Source organism: Staurois parvus, unplaced genomic scaffold (genome assembly GCF_062004578.1).
Source record: "Staurois parvus isolate SC_StPar_1 unplaced genomic scaffold, SC_StPar_1.0 ptg001506l, whole genome shotgun sequence".
Taxonomy (NCBI): domain Eukaryota; kingdom Metazoa; phylum Chordata; class Amphibia; order Anura; family Ranidae; genus Staurois; species Staurois parvus.
Window position 1 is genome coordinate 453,510 of NW_028319302.1, and position 17,983 is coordinate 471,492.

At 44.3% G+C, this 17,983-nt stretch overlaps 1 protein-coding gene across 1 annotated transcript in view; it reads right to left on the reverse strand.

Moving 5' to 3' along the window:
* The window catches only part of CDKN2D (cyclin dependent kinase inhibitor 2D), a 32,610-nt gene extending 21,794 nt beyond the window's left edge, over positions 1–10,816 (reverse strand). Inside the window, exon 1 of the mRNA XM_089662627.1 lies at positions 10,695–10,816. The gene's annotated coding sequence lies outside the window, so the exon portion shown is untranslated. The remainder of the gene's footprint in view (positions 1–10,694) is intronic.
* Between the last annotated feature and the right edge of the window lie 7,167 nt (positions 10,817–17,983).

Below are 17,983 nucleotides of genomic sequence, written 5' to 3' on the forward strand. Positions count from 1 at the left end.
TTTGTGTGAAACAAATGATAAAAATTTCATTTGGGTACAGTGTTGCATGACCGTGCAATTGTCATTCAAAGTGCAACAGCACTGAAAGCTGAAAATTGGCCTGGGCAAGAAGGGGGTGAAAGTGCCCAGTAGGCAAGTGGTTAAGTTGTTAAAATAAAGGTGGGTGCACTGAAGAACGCAGTGGGATGGCCAGTGGGCTTACAGTTGCAAGAAAAAGTATGTGAACCCCTTGGGATTACATGGAGTTTTGCATGAATTGGGCATAAAATGTGCTCTGAACGTCATCTAAGTCACAACAATAGAAGAACACAGTCTGCTGAACATAATACTACACAAACATTAGATGTTGCCATGGTTTAATTGCACATAACATGTAAACATTCACAGTGCAGGGAGGAAAAAGTATGTGAGGCCCTAGCTTAATGACTTCTCCCAGAGCTAATTTGAGCCAGGAGTGAGCCAACCTTGACTCCAATCAGTGTGATGATATTGGATGTGTTGCTGACAGCTGTCCTGCCCTTAAAAAACACACACCTGTTTTGGGTTTACTGGTTTCAAAAAGCACTGTCTGATGTAAACCATGCCTCGCAGAAAAGAGCTCTCAGAAGACCTACGATCAAGAATTGTTGACTTGCATGAAGCTGGAAAGGGTTACAAAAGTATCTCCAAAAGCCTTGATGTTCATGTGTCCACGGTAAGACAGACTGTCTACAAATGGAGACAGTTTAGCACTGTTGCTACTCTCCCTAGGCGTGGTCGTCCTGTAAAAATGACTGCAAGAGCACAGCGCAGAATGCTGCATGAGGTAAAGAAGAATCCCAGAGTGTCAGCTAAAGACCTACAGAAATCTCTGGCACATGCTAACATTTTTGTTGACACATCTACAATAAGGAAAACATTAAACAAGAATGGAGTACATGGGAGGACACCACGGAAGAAGCCATTGCTGTCCAAAAAGAATATTGCAGCACGTTTGAAGTTTGCAAAAGAGCACCTGGATGTTCCACGGCACTACTGGCAAAATATACTGTGGACAGATGAAACCAAGATTGAGTTGTTTGGGAAGAACACACAACACTATGTATGGAGAAAAAAAGGCACAGCACACCAACATCAAAACTTCATCCCCACTGTAAAACATGGCGGAGGGAGCATCATGGTTTGGGGCTGCTTTGCTGCCTCAGGGCCTGGACAGATTGTTGTCATTGATGGGAAAATTAATTCCAGAGTTTATCAAGACATTTTGCAGGAAAACGTATGATCATCTGTCCGCCAACTGAAGCTCCGCAGAGGATGGGTGATGCAACAGGACAATGACCCAAAGCATACAAGTAATTCAACAAAACAATGGCTGCAACAGCACATAATACGCCTTCTGGAGTGGCCCAGTCAGAGTCCTGACCTCAACCCGATTGAAATGCTGTGGCATGACCTTAAGAGAGCAATTCACACCAGACATCCCAAGAATATTGCTACACTGAAACAGTTTTGTGAAGAGGAGTGGTCCAAAATTACTCCAGATCATTGTGCAGGTCTGATCTGCAACTACAGGAAACGTTTGGTTGAGGTTATTGCTGCCAAAGGTGGGTCAACCAGTTATTAAGTCCAAAGGTTCACATACTTTTTCCTCCCTGCACTGTGAATGTTTAAATGTTATGTGCAATGAAACCATGGCAACATCTAATGTTTGTGTAGTATTATGTTCAGCAGACTGTGTTCTTCTATTGTTGTGACTTAGATGACGTTCAGAGCACATTTTATGCCCAATTCATGCAAAACTCCACGTAATCCCAAGGGGTTCACATAGTTTTTCTTACAACTGTAATATTGTTAACGTTTTTGTTGGTAATATTTATTTTTGTAGCTTTATTCTGAACATTGTTTAACAAATGTCCTTTCATGAGATAATTTACAAGGCATTGAATACCTGCCCACTGGTTAAAAAAATAAATGCCTACTTATCCTGCCACAAATGTTCTTATTTAAAGATTTCCTGTCATAGGATGACATCGCGCTGCGGTGCGATGCCCCCCCCCCCCCATCATCTACAAAGCGACTCATGGATTTCCAATGGGCACTTGATAACATTTAAAAAACACACATTACATAGCCTGCCCCTTTGTTATACAAAAATAACAGAATACCTAACCTTTTGTGCTGTGTCACCAAGATTGTAAAGACGTCAGTGAAGGACAAAGCCACCCATGACATCCTCCCATACAAGATTAACAGACAACCCAATGATTCATCCTATGACACCTTGATGGCCAGAATTTCCCCTTTTCTTCAGCTGACAACACAGCCATAATACAAAAACAAGAATTCAGTGGTTGATCCCTAAAACTTCTTCGTACTACAATATTAATGTCTTGTTTATATGGTTTATACATGTGCGATATAATATTGGAATATATATATTTTTTTTTTTTTATCTGTATAAAAATAAAAAAATTAGGGAGGGGCTAAGTCAGCCCAGTTCTGTAATTTTTCCTGAAATACACACACATTATATATATATGTTTATTTTCTCCCCAATTCTATTTAATGGTTTCCTGCATCTCTGCAAGCACCTTTCAACCTCTTCCTGTCTACATTCACTCCAGTAATGGATGCATGGCATTTCCCCGGGCAGCTTTCTTGATGGTGACATCAGACTATGCTGGTGTACGTTTTTGTCTATGTCATCAGTTTGAGATGCTTCTGAGGTAATTTAGAATTCATTGACAGTTGCCTTTAACCTGCAGTTGACCTCCTTCTGACCTGCTTTTATCGGGTTTAGCATTCGTATAGACTTGTATAGAAATGCAAACTTACTTGAAGCCAACAAAAGCCATGCCCTAAAGCAGCCGTTCAAGCTTTTTACATCAGAGGAACCCTTGGAATAAATTCCATGTCTTGGGGAACCCCTGCTAAAACCAAAACATTGGGGGTCAATGAGAAAATGGCCCTTCTATAGGCACCCGGTGAGAGGAATGCCCCCACTATAGTGACAGTCAGGACACCACCCTTACAGACTGTTGAAATGATTACTGGTGTCATACAGCTGACTCTGCCAAGTGGTGACGGACCTGGAAGTATGCATAAAATGGGAGGTCAGAAAGCCACAGCTCAAAGAACCCGAGTACCTCTGGAGGAACCCTAGATGAGAATGGCCGCCTTACAATTGATTGAAACAGACACTTGTAGGTTCCATTGGAAGTCTGCATGTTGTGGGGACAATGACAATTCCCTGAAAGCATATGGAAATGCTAAACCTGCTTGAAATAGGTCAAAAAGGTCAACTGCAAGTCAAATACTTCAGTCAATGACTTCCAAATGCTCTAAGAAGCATCTCAAACTTGGAATCCATTGAGTACTTAACATGGAACTAAAGGCAAAACATTTTCATATTGGATAGACTAAGGGAGGGTTATAATCCTATCAGCTTTTTTGCCATCTGTGTCCCATTGGGGAGATTTCCCTTCACTTCCTGTCTGACAAAACATAAAGTTACATATAGTTACATAGTTCGTCTGGCTGAAAAAAGAAAAAAAAAAAAAAAAAAAAACACAGCAAAACATGATCCAATTTGCTCCTGCAGGGAAAAAATTCCTTCCTGATCCCCGAGAGGCAATCGGATATTCCCTGGATCAACTTTACCTATAAATATTAGTATCCAAGAAAGAATCCAGGCCTTTTTTAAAGCAATCCACTGATCTGGCCAGAACCAACTCTTGAGGGAGTCTATTCCACATTTTCACAGCTCTCACTGTGAAGAAACCTTTCCGTGTTTGGAGATTAAATTGAATTTCCTCCAGACATAAAGAGTGCCCCCTTGTCCTCTGTGATGACCTCATGGTGAATAACTCTACACCGAGTTCACTATATGAACCACTGATGTATTTATACACGGAGATCATATCCCCCCCCCCCTATGTATTATACACGGAGATCATATCCCCCCCCCCCTATGTATTATACACAGAGATCATATCCCCCCCCCTATGTATTATACACGGAGATCATATCCCCCCCCCTATGTATTATACACGGAGATCATATCCCCCCCCCCCTATGTATTATACACGGAGATCATATCCCCCCCCCCTATGTATTATACACGGAGATCATATCCCCCCCCCCCCCTATGTATTATACACGGAGATCATATCCCCCCCCCCTATGTATTATACACGGAGATCATATCCCCCCCCCTATGTATTATACACGGAGATCATATCCCCCCCCCCTATGTATTATACACGGAGATCATATCCCCCCCCCTATGTATTATACACGGAGATCATATCCCCCCCCCCCTATGTATTATACACGGAGATCATACCCCCCCCCCCCTATGTATTATACACGGAGATCATATCCCCCCCCCTATGTATTATACACGGAGATCATATCCCCCCCCCCCCTATGTATTATACACGGAGATCATATCCCCCCCCCCCTATGTATTATACACGGAGATCATATCCCCCCCCCCCCCTATGTATTATACACGGAGATCATATCCCCCCCCCCCTATGTATTATACACGGAGATCATATCCCCCCCCCCTATGTATTATACACGGAGATCATATCCCCCCCCCCCTATGTATTATACACGGAGATCATATCCCCCCCCCCTATGTATTATACACGGAGATCATATCCCCCCCCCCCTATGTATTATACACGGAGATCATATCCCCCCCCCTATGTATTATACACGGAGATCATATCCCCCCCCCTATGTATTATACACGGAGATCATATCCCCCCCCCTATGTATTATACACGGAGATCATATCCCCCCCCCCTATGTATTATACACGGAGATCATATCCCCCCCCCTATGTATTATACACGGAGATCATATCCCCCCTTATGTATTATACATGGAGATCATATCCCCCCTTATGTATTATACATGGAGATCATATCCCCCTTATGTATTATACATGGAGATCATATCCCCCCCCTTATGTATTATACATGGAGATCATATCCCCCCTTATGTATTATACATGGTGATCATATCCCCCCTTAATCTCCTCTTCTCAAGAGAGAATACATTCAGTTCCTCTAATCTTTCCTCATAGCTGAGCTCCTCCATGCCTCTTACCAGTTTGGGTGCCCTTCTCTGTACTTTCTCCAGTTCCCCAATGTTCTTCTTGTAAATTGGTGCCCAAAACTGAACTTCATATTCCAGATGATGTCTTACTAATGATTTGTATCGGGGGAAATGATATCTCTCTCTCTGGAGTCTATACCTCTTTAATACGAGAGGATTTTGCTCGCTTTAGAAACCGCAGCTTGGCATTGCATGCCATTATGAAGCTTGTGATCTCGTAGAACTCCCATATCCTTCTCCACCATTGATTCCCCCAGTTGTGCCCCCCCCCCCTAGTATGTATGATGCATGCATATTCTTATATATTATACATGGAGATCATATCCCCCCTTATGTATTATACATGGAGATCATATCCCCCCTTATGTATTATACATGGAGATCATATCCCCCCTTATTATACATGGAGATCATATCCCCCCTTATGTAATATACATGGAGATCATATCCCCCCTTATGTATTATACATGGAGATCATATCCCCCCTTATGTATTATACATGGAGATCATATCCCCCCTTATGTATTATACATGGAGATCATATCCCCCTTATGTATTATACATGGTGATCATATCCCCCCTTATGTATTATACATGGTGATCATATCCCCCCTTATGTATTATACATGGTGATCATATCCCCCCCTTATGTATTATACATGGTGATCATATCCCCTCTTATGTATTATACATGGTGATCATATCCCCCCTTATGTATTATACATGGTGATCATATCCCCCCTTATGTATTATACATGGTGATCATATCCCCCCTTATGTATTATACATGGTGATCATATCCCCCCTTATGTATTATACATGGAGATCATATCCCCCCTTATGTATTATACATGGAGATCATATCCCCCCTTATGTATTATACATGGAGATCATATCCCCCCTTATGTATTATACATGGAGATCATATCCCCCCTTATGTATTATACATGGAGATCATATCCCCCCTTATGTAATATACATGGAGATCATATCCCCCCTTATGTAATATACATGGAGATCATATCCCCCCTTATGTATTATACATGGAGATCATATCCCCCTTATGTATTATACATGGAGATCATATCCCCCTTATGTATTATACATGGTGATCATATCCCCCCTTATGTATTATACATGGTGATCATATCCCCCCTTATGTATTATACATGGTGATCATATCCCCCCCTTATGTATTATACATGGTGATCATATCCCCCCTTATGTATTATACATGGTGATCATATCCCCCCTTATGTATTATACATGGTGATCATATCCCCCCTTATGTATTATACATGGAGATCATATCCCCCCTTATGTATTATACATGGAGATCATATCCCCCCTTATGTATTATACATGTTGATCATATCCCCCCTTAATCTCCTCTTCTCAAGAGAGAATAAATTCAGTTCCTCTAATCTTTCCTCATAGCTGAGCTCCTCCATGCCTCTTATCAGTTTGGTTGCCCTTCTCTGTACTTTCTCCAGTTCCCCAATGTTCTTTTTGTGAATTGGGTGTCCAAAACTGAACTGCATATTCCAGATGAGGTCTTACTAATGATTTGTACCGGGGGAAATGATATCTCTCTCTCTGGAGTCTATACATCTTTTAATACAAGAGAGGATTTTGCTTGCTTTAGAAACCGCAGCTTGGCATTGTATGCCATTATTAAGTTTGTGATCTACCAGAACTTCCAGATCCTTCTCCACCATTGATTCCCCCAGTTGTACCCCCCTAGTATGTATGATGCATGCATATTCTTAGCCCCCAAGTGCAGAACCTTACATTTATCAACATTATACCTCATTTGCCACATAGTTGCCCAATTAAACAGTACATTGAGGTCGGCTTGTAAGTGAAGTGAGAAGGAATCCCTGGTTGTCACCTGAGCTAGTGTCCCTGGTTTCCTCTATATTACTGTTCTGGTGACAAAGAAATTTGTGGGTTTTTTTCCCTTTCACTTTCTGTGATAATGGTAAACAGGACAATTAGAGAAGGCAAATCTCCATAATGGGGACAGCAATAAAAAGTGACAGGAGCTCTAATCCCTCTCAACTAAACAATAAAAATGCCTATAGTTATATTTAAAGTAGAACCAAACTCACAATACTTACCTCCTCTCCAATGGTGTGATGTCTGGGGAGGGGTTCCTTGCCAGCATCTTCTCCCTGGTGCCAGTCTTCGACTGTCTTGATTGGGCAGAGTGGAATGCTGCAACTCCTGTGCATACACAGGAGTCAGTAATCCTAGTTTGATGGGTCATTCGAATTATCTCGGACCATCAGGGGAGCCGAAACATAGAACTCGTGAACCGTGCAACATATATTTTTATAATTCATATCTAAATAATCCTCAGACTTGTCTGCATGATAATATACCCATGGGGGGACTGTCGCTTGTGCAGATGGAAAGTTGTAGACAAGAATATGAATTATGAAAGATGTTTGTTCCAGTTTAGGGTTCTGCCCGACAATCCCTCCCTAAACAGGGGATTGGTCTTTTATTTCAGAACCACCCCCTGCTGGGAAACTTTAAAGCAGGCTGTCAAGCCAAAGAGGAGAGTTGAAGAATTCTCCCATTTTTCCATCGTAACATAGGGAGATCAAAGCACCATCCTGCTCTGACTTGGATCTGCTAAACCCAGGACTTTGGCAAGTACTTTAACCCTTTCACCTCTCTCTCTCTTTACTGTGCTATGGTTCTCTGTATATTTATCTTAGTTACATCTTCTCTGTCAATATTTTATTGCACCTGTTTGACCCTTTTAGTAATAAATCTCTCTTTCAGAAAGTGTTGAACTGTTTATATAGTTCTTAATTGCAATTTACGAATCCCTGCTTTTGAAGAGACGCTACGGTTTGTTTAAACCTCTGTATAACCGGCCTGCGGACCATTTTATACAGACGATTATTTCAATCATTATAGTGTTATAACTGATAACGCGAGTTTCCTCTTTCTCTGTACAAAAAGAAGGTGGTGGTAGTGTGGAGGGTTAGTTGCGCAATTAACCCGACCCAGTAACAATCGCTCAGGTTGCAGGTACATAGATTGTAGTCCATTAGCTGGAAAATCTTTGTGCAGGGTGCAGCTGGGCGTAGTATTGTTATGCACGTCACATCGCGGTTTGGATCGGCCAGTCCTTCGGTCACGAGTTTGGTGAGGGTCTGACGCCGCGATCGTGACAATAGCCACCTTCTCTTGGTTGTTCTTCAGATGGACTATGGAATTTGTAGTGTACATAGAGCAGTGTACATGACCACAACTCACATGCACTGCTTGTTATAAACAAACAGAAGTGACAGGGAAATGGAGAGGTTTGGGAGCTCACAGAAGACATTGCAAGGAGGCAGCGGGAGGAATAGTGCCCCATCACTGGCGCCAGCGGGAGGAATAGTGCCCCATCACTGGCGCCAGCGGGAGGAATAGTGCCCCATCACTGGCGCCAGCGGGAGGAATAGAGACCCAAGGCCAGATAAAGACATGCAAAGGGCCACAACTGGCCCGTAGGCTAAAGTTTGGAGATCCCTGATTTAGAGGATGAGATGAAAAAAACATCACTTGCATGTTCTGAAGAGGACAGGAGTTTAAGCTGACAAACTGAAAACCCACATAAAAGCATTTTAAAGCATGTTCACATGTTACATTGTAATGGCCAAAATAAATGTATATTCTGGCCAAGAGAATGCATACAGTGTCTTGAGAAAGTATTTATACCACTTGACATTTTCCACGTTTTGTCATGTCAATGTATTTTATTTGATAGACCAACACAAAGTGAAGAAAAGCATCCCCACAACATGATGCTGACACCACTATGTTTCACTGTGGGGATGGTGTGTTCAGGGTGATTTGCAGTGTTTGTTTTCTGCCACACATAGCGTTTTGCTTTTAGGCCAAAAAGTACAATTTTGGTCTCATCTGACGAGAGCACCTTCTTCCACATGTTTGCTGTGTCCCCCACATGGCTTCTCACAAACCGCAAACAGGACTTCCTATGGCTTTCTTTCAACAATGGCTTTCTTCTTCACCCTCTTCTATAAAGGTCAGATTTGTGGAGTGCACAACTAATAGTTGTCCTGTGGACAGATTCTCCCACCTGAGCTGTGGATCTTTGCAGCTCCTCCAGAGTTCCCATGGGCCTCTCTTCTGCTTCTCTGATTAATGCTCTCCTTGCCCGGCCTGTCAGTTTAGGTGGACGGCCATGTCTTGGTAGTTTTGCAGTTGTGCCATAATCTTTCCATTTTCGGATGATGGACTGAACAGTGCTCTGTGAGATGGTCAAAGCTTGGGATATTTTTTTTTTATAACCTAGCCCTGCTTTAAACTTATCCACAACTTTATCCCTGACCTGTCTGGTGCATTCCTTGGCCTTCATGTTGCTGTTTGTTCACTAATGTTCTCTAACAAACCTCTGAGGGCTTCACAGAACAGCTATATTTATACTGAGAATAAATTACACACAGGGGGACTCTAATTAGGTGACTTCTGAAGGCAATTGGTCCCACTAGATTTTAGTTAGGGGTATCAGAGTAAATGGGGCTGAATACAAATGCACACCACACTTTTCAGATATTTATTTGTAAAAAATGTTGAAATTTATAAATTTTCCATCCCCTTCACAATTATGTGCCATTTTGTGTTGGTCTATCTCACATAAAATACATTTACGTTTTTGGTTGTGACAAAATGTGGAAAATTTCAAGGGGTATGAATACTTTTTCAAGGCACTGTAAATGGCAACCACGCATGAATGCACGTGAACACACATAAAAAAAAAATAAAAAAAAAAAAATGTAGCTTTCACTATGGGTTTTTTTTCCTTCTGCTTCTCTCTTGGAAGCAGAAAAAGCATCTGAAGTATTCAATATGCATTAACCCGTACAGTTCCTATTGGAAGGGACAAGGTGACAGCAGGAGAGAAATCAGGAAACAGTTGTCACCCTATAACAGGAAGTGCCTGAGCGAGGACCTTCAGTGACAGGATCCTTATGTATTGGGAGGACCGTACCTCTGCACACACCCGGGGCTAGGATGTAAACAACGCGGGATCCTGTACATTGCACCCCGCTGATCGCGGAATGCGACACTCTGCAGGTTTCCATGCAAACAAACAGTACATGCAAGGTTTTATCCTCTATAAAGGTTGGTGAATTTATTCCATTTTTGCAAAAAGGCCGACTGTGCTGGAGACATTTTTCAGTTAATCCCCCACTATTAGGCAGGTTCATTTACCTCTTGGCTACCTATACTGGATATGTGGAGTATTGAATGACGATGGCCCATACACTGCGGGGGAACCCCCGGTGATCGCTGGGTTCAGATTAGGAGAGGTGGAGCTGCTGATGACAGAAGTAAACAAACAGCTTTACCTCATACTGTCCGCGAGGATGAAACAAGACCGCTGATTGGTTGCTACGGGCAACGGCTGCGCCTGTGAGATTGAAACAAGACCGCTGATGGGTTGCTACGGGCAACGGCTGCGCCTTACTTTGCCCTCCCCTCTGTGTATAAAGCATACAGCCATTGTTGTTCCCGGTGACAGATCCCGTCAGCTCTCCATCCTCCCCTCTGCCTCTCACCTCCTTGTTTTCCCGCCTCAGCTGTCCAGGTCCTGACAGTCCGCGAGCTCTCCGATCAACGTCTGTCGATGTCTCACCGTGACCAGCCCGGCTTTCACCGCTCTCCTCCACCAGCTGCTGACGTCACACCCCCACGTGGTACGAGTGTGTGTTTTTTTAAAAATGTAACTGTGTATCGTCGTTCTAGAGGGAACGCCCATAGGCCGCTCTGTTGGACGCGCCCATCTGCGGGTTGCTAGCCAATTACTGAGTTCCGAGGCAGAGGGGGCTCGCCGTTGCTAGGAGGCAACCTGCATTACAGGCAAAGTTATGGGCAGCTAGGCCCGGCGACTATTGGTTTGACGCGAGCCAATCGTATAAAAGATTGGGATGTGGGCGGTGCTTGTGGTGTTTTTTAAACGCGGAGGACTTGACGTTGGAGTGTGTGAGGTGAAGAGTTCAGGGGGTGAGGCGGGAGCCGCTTACCTCTGTGTAACCTCATCTTGAACCGTGTGTTCAATGTCCGTATAGTGAGCCCCAACATTCATATAACACCGTACACCAGTGCGAGGAGAACGCACACTTACCTCACACTGCTCTAATGTACACCAGGGCGAGGAGAACGCACACTTACCTCACACTGCTCTAATGTACACCAGTGCGAGGAGAACGCACACTTACCTCACACTGCTCTAATGTACACCAGTGCGAGGAGAACGCACACTTACCTCGCACGCTGCTCTAATGTACACCAGTGCGAGGAGAACGCACACTTACCTCACACTGCTCTAATGTACACCAGGGCGAGGAGAACGCACACTTACCTCACACTGCTCTAATGTACACCACTGCGGGGAGAACGCACACTTACCTCACACTGCTCTAATGTACACCAGTGCGAGGAGAACGCACACTTACCTCACACTGCTCTAATGTACACCAGTGCGAGGAGAACGCACACTTACCTCGCACACTGCTCTAATGTACACCAGTGCGAGGAGAACGCACACTTACCTCACACTGCTCTAATGTACACCAGTGCAGGGAGAACGCACACTTACCTCACACTGCTCTAATGTACACCAGTGCGAGGAGAACGCACACTTACCTCACACTGCTCTAATGTACACCAGTGCAGGGAGAACGCACACTTACCTCACACTGCTCTAATGTACACCAGTGCAGGGAGAACGCACACTTACCTCACACTGCTCTAATGTACACCAGTGCGAGGAGAACGCACACTTACCTCACACTGCTCTAATGTACACCAGGGCGAGGAGAACGCACACTTACCTCGCACGCTGCTCTAATGTACACCAGTGCGAGGAGAACGCACACTTACCTCACACTGCTCTAATGTACACCAGTGCAAGGAGAACGCACACTTACCTCGCACGCTGCTCTGATGTACACCAGTGCGGGGAGAACTCACACTTACCTCGCACGCTGCTCTAATGTACACCAGTGCGAGGAGAACGCACACTTACCTCACACTGATCTAATGTACACCAGTGCGGGGAGAACGCACACTTACCTCGCACGCTGCTCTAATGTACACCAGTGCGAGGAGAACGCACACTTACCTCACACTGCTCTAATGTACACCAGTGCGAGGAGAACGCACACTTACCTCGCACGCTGCTCTAATGTACACCAGTGCGAGAACGCACACTTACCTCGCACGCTGCTCTAATGTACACCAGGGCGAGGAGAACGCACACTTACCTCACACTGCTCTAATGTACACCAGGGCGAGGAGAACGCACACTTACCTCACACTGCTCTAATGTACACCAGGGCGAGGAGAACGCACACTTACCTCGCACGCTGCTCTAATGTACACCAGGGCGAGGAGAATGCACACTTACCTCACACTGCTCTAATGTACACCAGGGCGAGGAGAACGCACACTTACCTCACACGTTTCTCTAATGTACGCTGTACACCAGTGCGAGGAGGACGCACATTTACCTCACACTCTTCTCTAATGTACGCTCTATACCAGTGCGAGGAGGATGCACACTTACCCCACACACTGCTCTAATGTACACCGGTGCGAGGAGAACGCACACTTGGGGTGGATAGTTCCAGAGGATGGGGGAGGCTCTGGAGAAGTCCCAGAGACAAGCATGGGAGGAGGAGACAAGGGAGCTAGAGAGCAAGAGGTTGTGGGAGGAGCAGAGAGGATTTGGGTGATATTTGGAGAGAAGATCGGTGATGTAATTTGGGGCGGAGTTATAAATGTCTTTATATGTTATAGTTAATGTTTTGAATTTTATTCGTTAGGCAATGGGAAGCCAGTGGAGGGATTGGTAGAGAGGGGTGACAGATACAGAACGGTTAGTAAGGTGGATGAGTCTGGCAGCAGCATTCATGATAGACTGAAGAGGGGATAGCCTACGATTAGTTCGGCCAATGAGGAGGGAGTTACAATAGTCAAGGCGAGATATAACAAGGGAGTGAATAAGTTTCTTAGTAGTTTCCGAGGTTAGGAACGGGCGTATCTTGGAGATGTTGTGTAGGTGAAGTCTACAAGATTTGGACAGTGATTGGATTTGGGACTGAAAGGACAGATTGGAGTCTAGGATTACACTTAGTACCCTGGCATGAGGGGAGGGAATGATGATTGTGTTATTGCTCTTGATGGGGAAGTCAGGGGAGGGGGCACGGGCTGGAGGGAATAGTATGAGCTCTATTTTAGAAAGATTGAGTTTGAGGAAGTGGAGTGACATCCATGCCGATATATCGCTTAATAGGCTTGTAATGTGAGAGGAGACTGATGGCGTGAGGTGAGGAGTATAAAGATAGATTTGTCATCAGAATAGAGATGGTACTTAAAGCCATGGGAGTTTATCAAGTGACCAAGGGAGGAGGTGTAGATGGAGCAGAGAAGAGGTCCAAGGACAGAACCTTGAGGGACCCCTACAGAAAAAGGGAGTGGGGGGAGGAGCCAGAGTTATAGGTAACACAAGGAGCGCTGTGATAGGAGAACCAGGAGAAAGCAGAATCTCGGAGGCCAAGAGAGTGGAGTTTTTTGAGGAAGGGATTGTCAACAGTATCAAAAGCCGCAGAGAGGTCAAGTAGTAAGAGTATGGAGTAGTGGCCATTGGTTTTAGCAGTTAGTAGATCATTAATAAATTTTAGTAGGGCAGTTTCAGTGGAGTGTAGTGAGAGAAAGCCAGACTGTAAAGGGTCAAGAAGGTTGCTGTCGGTGAGGTGGGAGCTCAGGCAATTTTAGACTAAGTGTTGTAAGAGTTTAGAGCTAAATGGCAGCAGTGAGATGGGTGTTAAGTTCTTCAGGTTGGTGGGGTCCAGGGAGGGCTTTTTAAGTATGGGAGTGATGTGTGCATGCTTTAGAGGGGAGGGGAAGGCACCAGTAAAGAGGGAGAGATTGAAGATGTGAGTGAGGGAGCATAGGATGGAATAAGAGGGTGACCGTACTAGTTGTGAGGGAACAGGATCCAGGGAGCAGGTGGTGAGATGGGCTTCTGAGAAATCTTTAGTGACCTCTTTAGTAGTAGCGAGGTCAAAAGGGGGAAGTGTTGCGGGAAGTTTAGTATAAGGTATGCTAAGTGGCATAGATGTCTATGTAGTGGAAATGCCCCTACGAATTGCATCAATCTTGTTTTTGAAATGATTGGCAATTTCGTAAGCAGCGAGTGAGTTAATGGGTGGAGGTGAAGAAAGTAGAGAGCTAAAAGTAGAGAAGAGATCACAAGGACTGGATGACAAGGTATTAATAAGAGTGACAAAGTAGGCTTGTTTGGCAGCATGGAGGGAGGAATTGTATTTTAAGAAAGCAGATTTATATAGGGTGAAAGCTTGCTGAGATTTGGTTTTACACCACAATTGCTCCAGTGCGCGACTATGTCTCTTAAGCTTTCTGGTGTCAGTCTGCCATGGTTGTGATGGTTGGGGCTTGATACTTCGTGTAGCTAGAGGAACAAGTGAGTCTAGTGTAGATGAAAGTGAACTGTAGTAGACAGAAGTGGCCAGGACAGGGGAGATATTCTGTCATAGAGCTGGTCAGTTGCAGAGTGAAAAAGTGAGGGTGTAAAGTTGTGAAGGTTTCTGAGGGTAATTGTTTGCTGCTTGGAGGGATAGGTGTTTGAAGACCAGGACACTGTGAAGGTGATGAGATTGTGATCAGAGAGAGGAAAGGGGGTGTTTGTGAGGTTGTAAGGAGTGCAAAGATGGGAGAAAACAAGGTCTAATGTATTCCCATCAGAGTGAGTGGAGGACTGTGTCCATTGTGTTAAAGCAAGAGAAGTTAGGTTGAAGAGTTTCCTCAAACACTTCTCTACTATACACCGTACACCAGTGTGGGGAAAATAGATGTCTATGTAAGTCGCACCTGAACTTGCAAAAAGTATTGCAAAAGGTAGTGCATGAACTACTTTCAAAATCGGTGGCGATGGAGGTGATTGGAACACCTGAATCCAATGACTTCGAGGGCTGGCCCCAATACTTTGGCAATATAGTGTGTGTCTGTGTGTATATATATATATATATATATCAACACTAGAGGACATTGCCGGGGCTCCCTACCTTGTTCTGGGATAGCAACCTGCTGATCGCAATCTAGGCTTGTCAACTCACCATCCCAGATCATGGGCATGCACTTCCGTGGTTTGAGGTTGCAGGTCACATCAGAGGGTGGCCCATGGGCCACAGGTTGAGCACCCCTGTCCTAGGAGATCAGCACTTTCAGAGATAGTTTATCCACCTTGTGGGACACTGACAATACAACCCCTGGCAGAAAGTATGGAATCACCACTCTTGGAAAATGTTCATTCAACTGTTTAATTGTGTAGAAAAAAAACCCAATCACAGACATGCCTCAAAACTATTTTCGTTTAACATTCCAACCTTCTGGCTTTAAGAAACACTTAAAAATAAAAAATAACTGTAGTCAATTGCAACTGTTTTTGCAGATCAAGCAGAGGAAAGAAATATGGAATCACTCAATTCTGAGGAAAATATTCTAGAATCATCATGTACTTTGCAGTTCTAAAACAAACATCTGCGCCAGATTTTGTCTGCAATTAGTCTGCAGTTAAAAAAAGAGTGCTTACACACCTTGGTGCGCTGTTGTACCAAGCTGATTGACATGAATCATGGCTCCAACATGAGAGATGTCAGTTGAAACAAAGGAGAGGATTATAAAACTTCCTCAAGAAGGTAAATCATCACAGAATGTTGCAAAAGATGTTGGTTGTTCCCAGTCAGCTGTGTCTAAAATCTGGACCAAGTACAAATCAAATGGGAAGTTTGTAAAATGGAAGCGTACTGGTAGACCAAGGAAGACATCAAAGCGTCAAGATAGAAAGCTTAAAGCAATATGCCTTGAGAACAAAAAATGCACAACAAAACAAATGAGGAACGAATGGGCAGAAACAAGTCAATGTCTGTGACCGAACTGTAAGGCGTTTCCTAAAGGAAATGGGATTTACATTCAGAAAAGCCAAAGGAAAACCATCATTAACACCTAACCTGAAAAAAACTAGGTTATAATGGGCTATAGAAAAGCAATCATGGACTGTGGATGAAAGTGATATTCAGTAATGAATCACCGATCTGCATTGGGCAAGGTGATGATACTGGAACATTTGTTTGGTACAATTCCAATGAAATGTATAAAGATGACTGCCAGAAGAAAACATGCAAATTTCTACAATTGATGATATGGGGTTGCATGTCAGGTAAAGGTACGAGGGAGATGATAGTCATGAAATCTTCCATAAATGCACAAGTTTATATTGAGATTTTGGAGCACTAGGGTTGTCGGTTTTAATCCTAACCATGGCATTGAAGTTGCATGTTTTCCCTGGATGGCTGGCCGCACACAGGCATGCTGGCTTCTGTCTCAATTATCCTTAGTATGTGAATTAGAATGTGGCCTTGTCGATGTTCAAGCTCCTCCAAGTATGCAGTAGGATCCCATACAGCATTTTTAAAAACAAAACTTTTGCATTCCCTAAAAAATGCTACTAAAATACTGCATGAGTTATTTTAGCAAGTTTGCGGCCTTTTAGTGAAAAGCATACGTTCATGTTGCAGCCATCAGTGTAGTTCCCCACTGATAGCTGAATATCAAAGAGAGAATTGCTGAAAATTTAAAAAAAAAACGGCGTGGGGTCCAACCTCCCATCCATACCAAGCCCTTCGGGTCTGGTTTGGATTTTGAGGGGAAGGCCCACGCCAAAATTCCCAAAAAAATGGTGTGGGGGTCCCCCCCCGAAATCCATACCAGACCCTTATCAGAGCATGCAGCCCGATAGGTCAGAAAAGGGTAGGGATCAGCGAGCCTCCCCCCTCCTGAACCATACCAGGCCACATGCCCTCAACATGGGGGGGTGCTTTGTTACAGGGGGGCTACCTTCCACAAAGCACCTTGTTCCCATGTTGATGGGGAGAAGGACCTCTTCCCCACAACCCTGGGCTGTGGTTATGGAGGATTCCTTATCGGAATCTGGAAGCCCCCTTTATGTAAGGGGTGGAGCCACGTGCCCCAAAGCACCCCCCCATGTTGAGGGCATTTGTCCTGGTATGGTTCAAGGGGGGGGGCTCGTTCGTCCCCCCCTTTTCCTGGCCTGCTGGGCTGCATGCTTGCATAAGGGTCTGGTATAAATTTTGGGGGGGCTTCCACACCATTTATTTGGAGAATGTTGGCATGGGCCTTCCCCTCAAAATCCAAACCAGACCCAAAGGGCTTAGTATGGATGGGAGGGGGGGACCCCACACCATTTCTTTAGTGTTATTTGCTGAGCTTTGTTTATTTTTAGATTCAGCTGTCAGTGGGGAACCCCGCTGACAGCTGATGGCTCATAGTTTTTGGGGGACTCCCCGGCCCCCCATTCCTTAACAACCCATGACAGTACTGACAGATACCAGTACATACCTCATGCCTGGACCACTACATAAATACCTCATGCCTTTAAATATTTATTTCCTTTGGTGAATTTTTATGTGGGATTTACCACGTGTGTTTGCTATTTTCGGTAAATACCGCATACTAGCAATAGTGAATTGATATTTTCAGTATCGCATGCGAGATGTGGTCATGTGACTGACTTAACTCATGCGATAAGCTTTAGTGTATTGTGCCCATAGTGCCAATATATTTTGCCATGGGGTTCCCCTTCACATCCCTGTTCAATTCTCTGTTGTATACAGCACAGGTACATTTGTTTTACTGTTTCTTTATTTCTGGGCATGCTAATGGACTCTGTCTTGTGGGGCCCGTATACCAGAATTGATGCACACAGCCAAGGCCTAACGCAGGTGGAAAGAGTATTTGTGCCTGC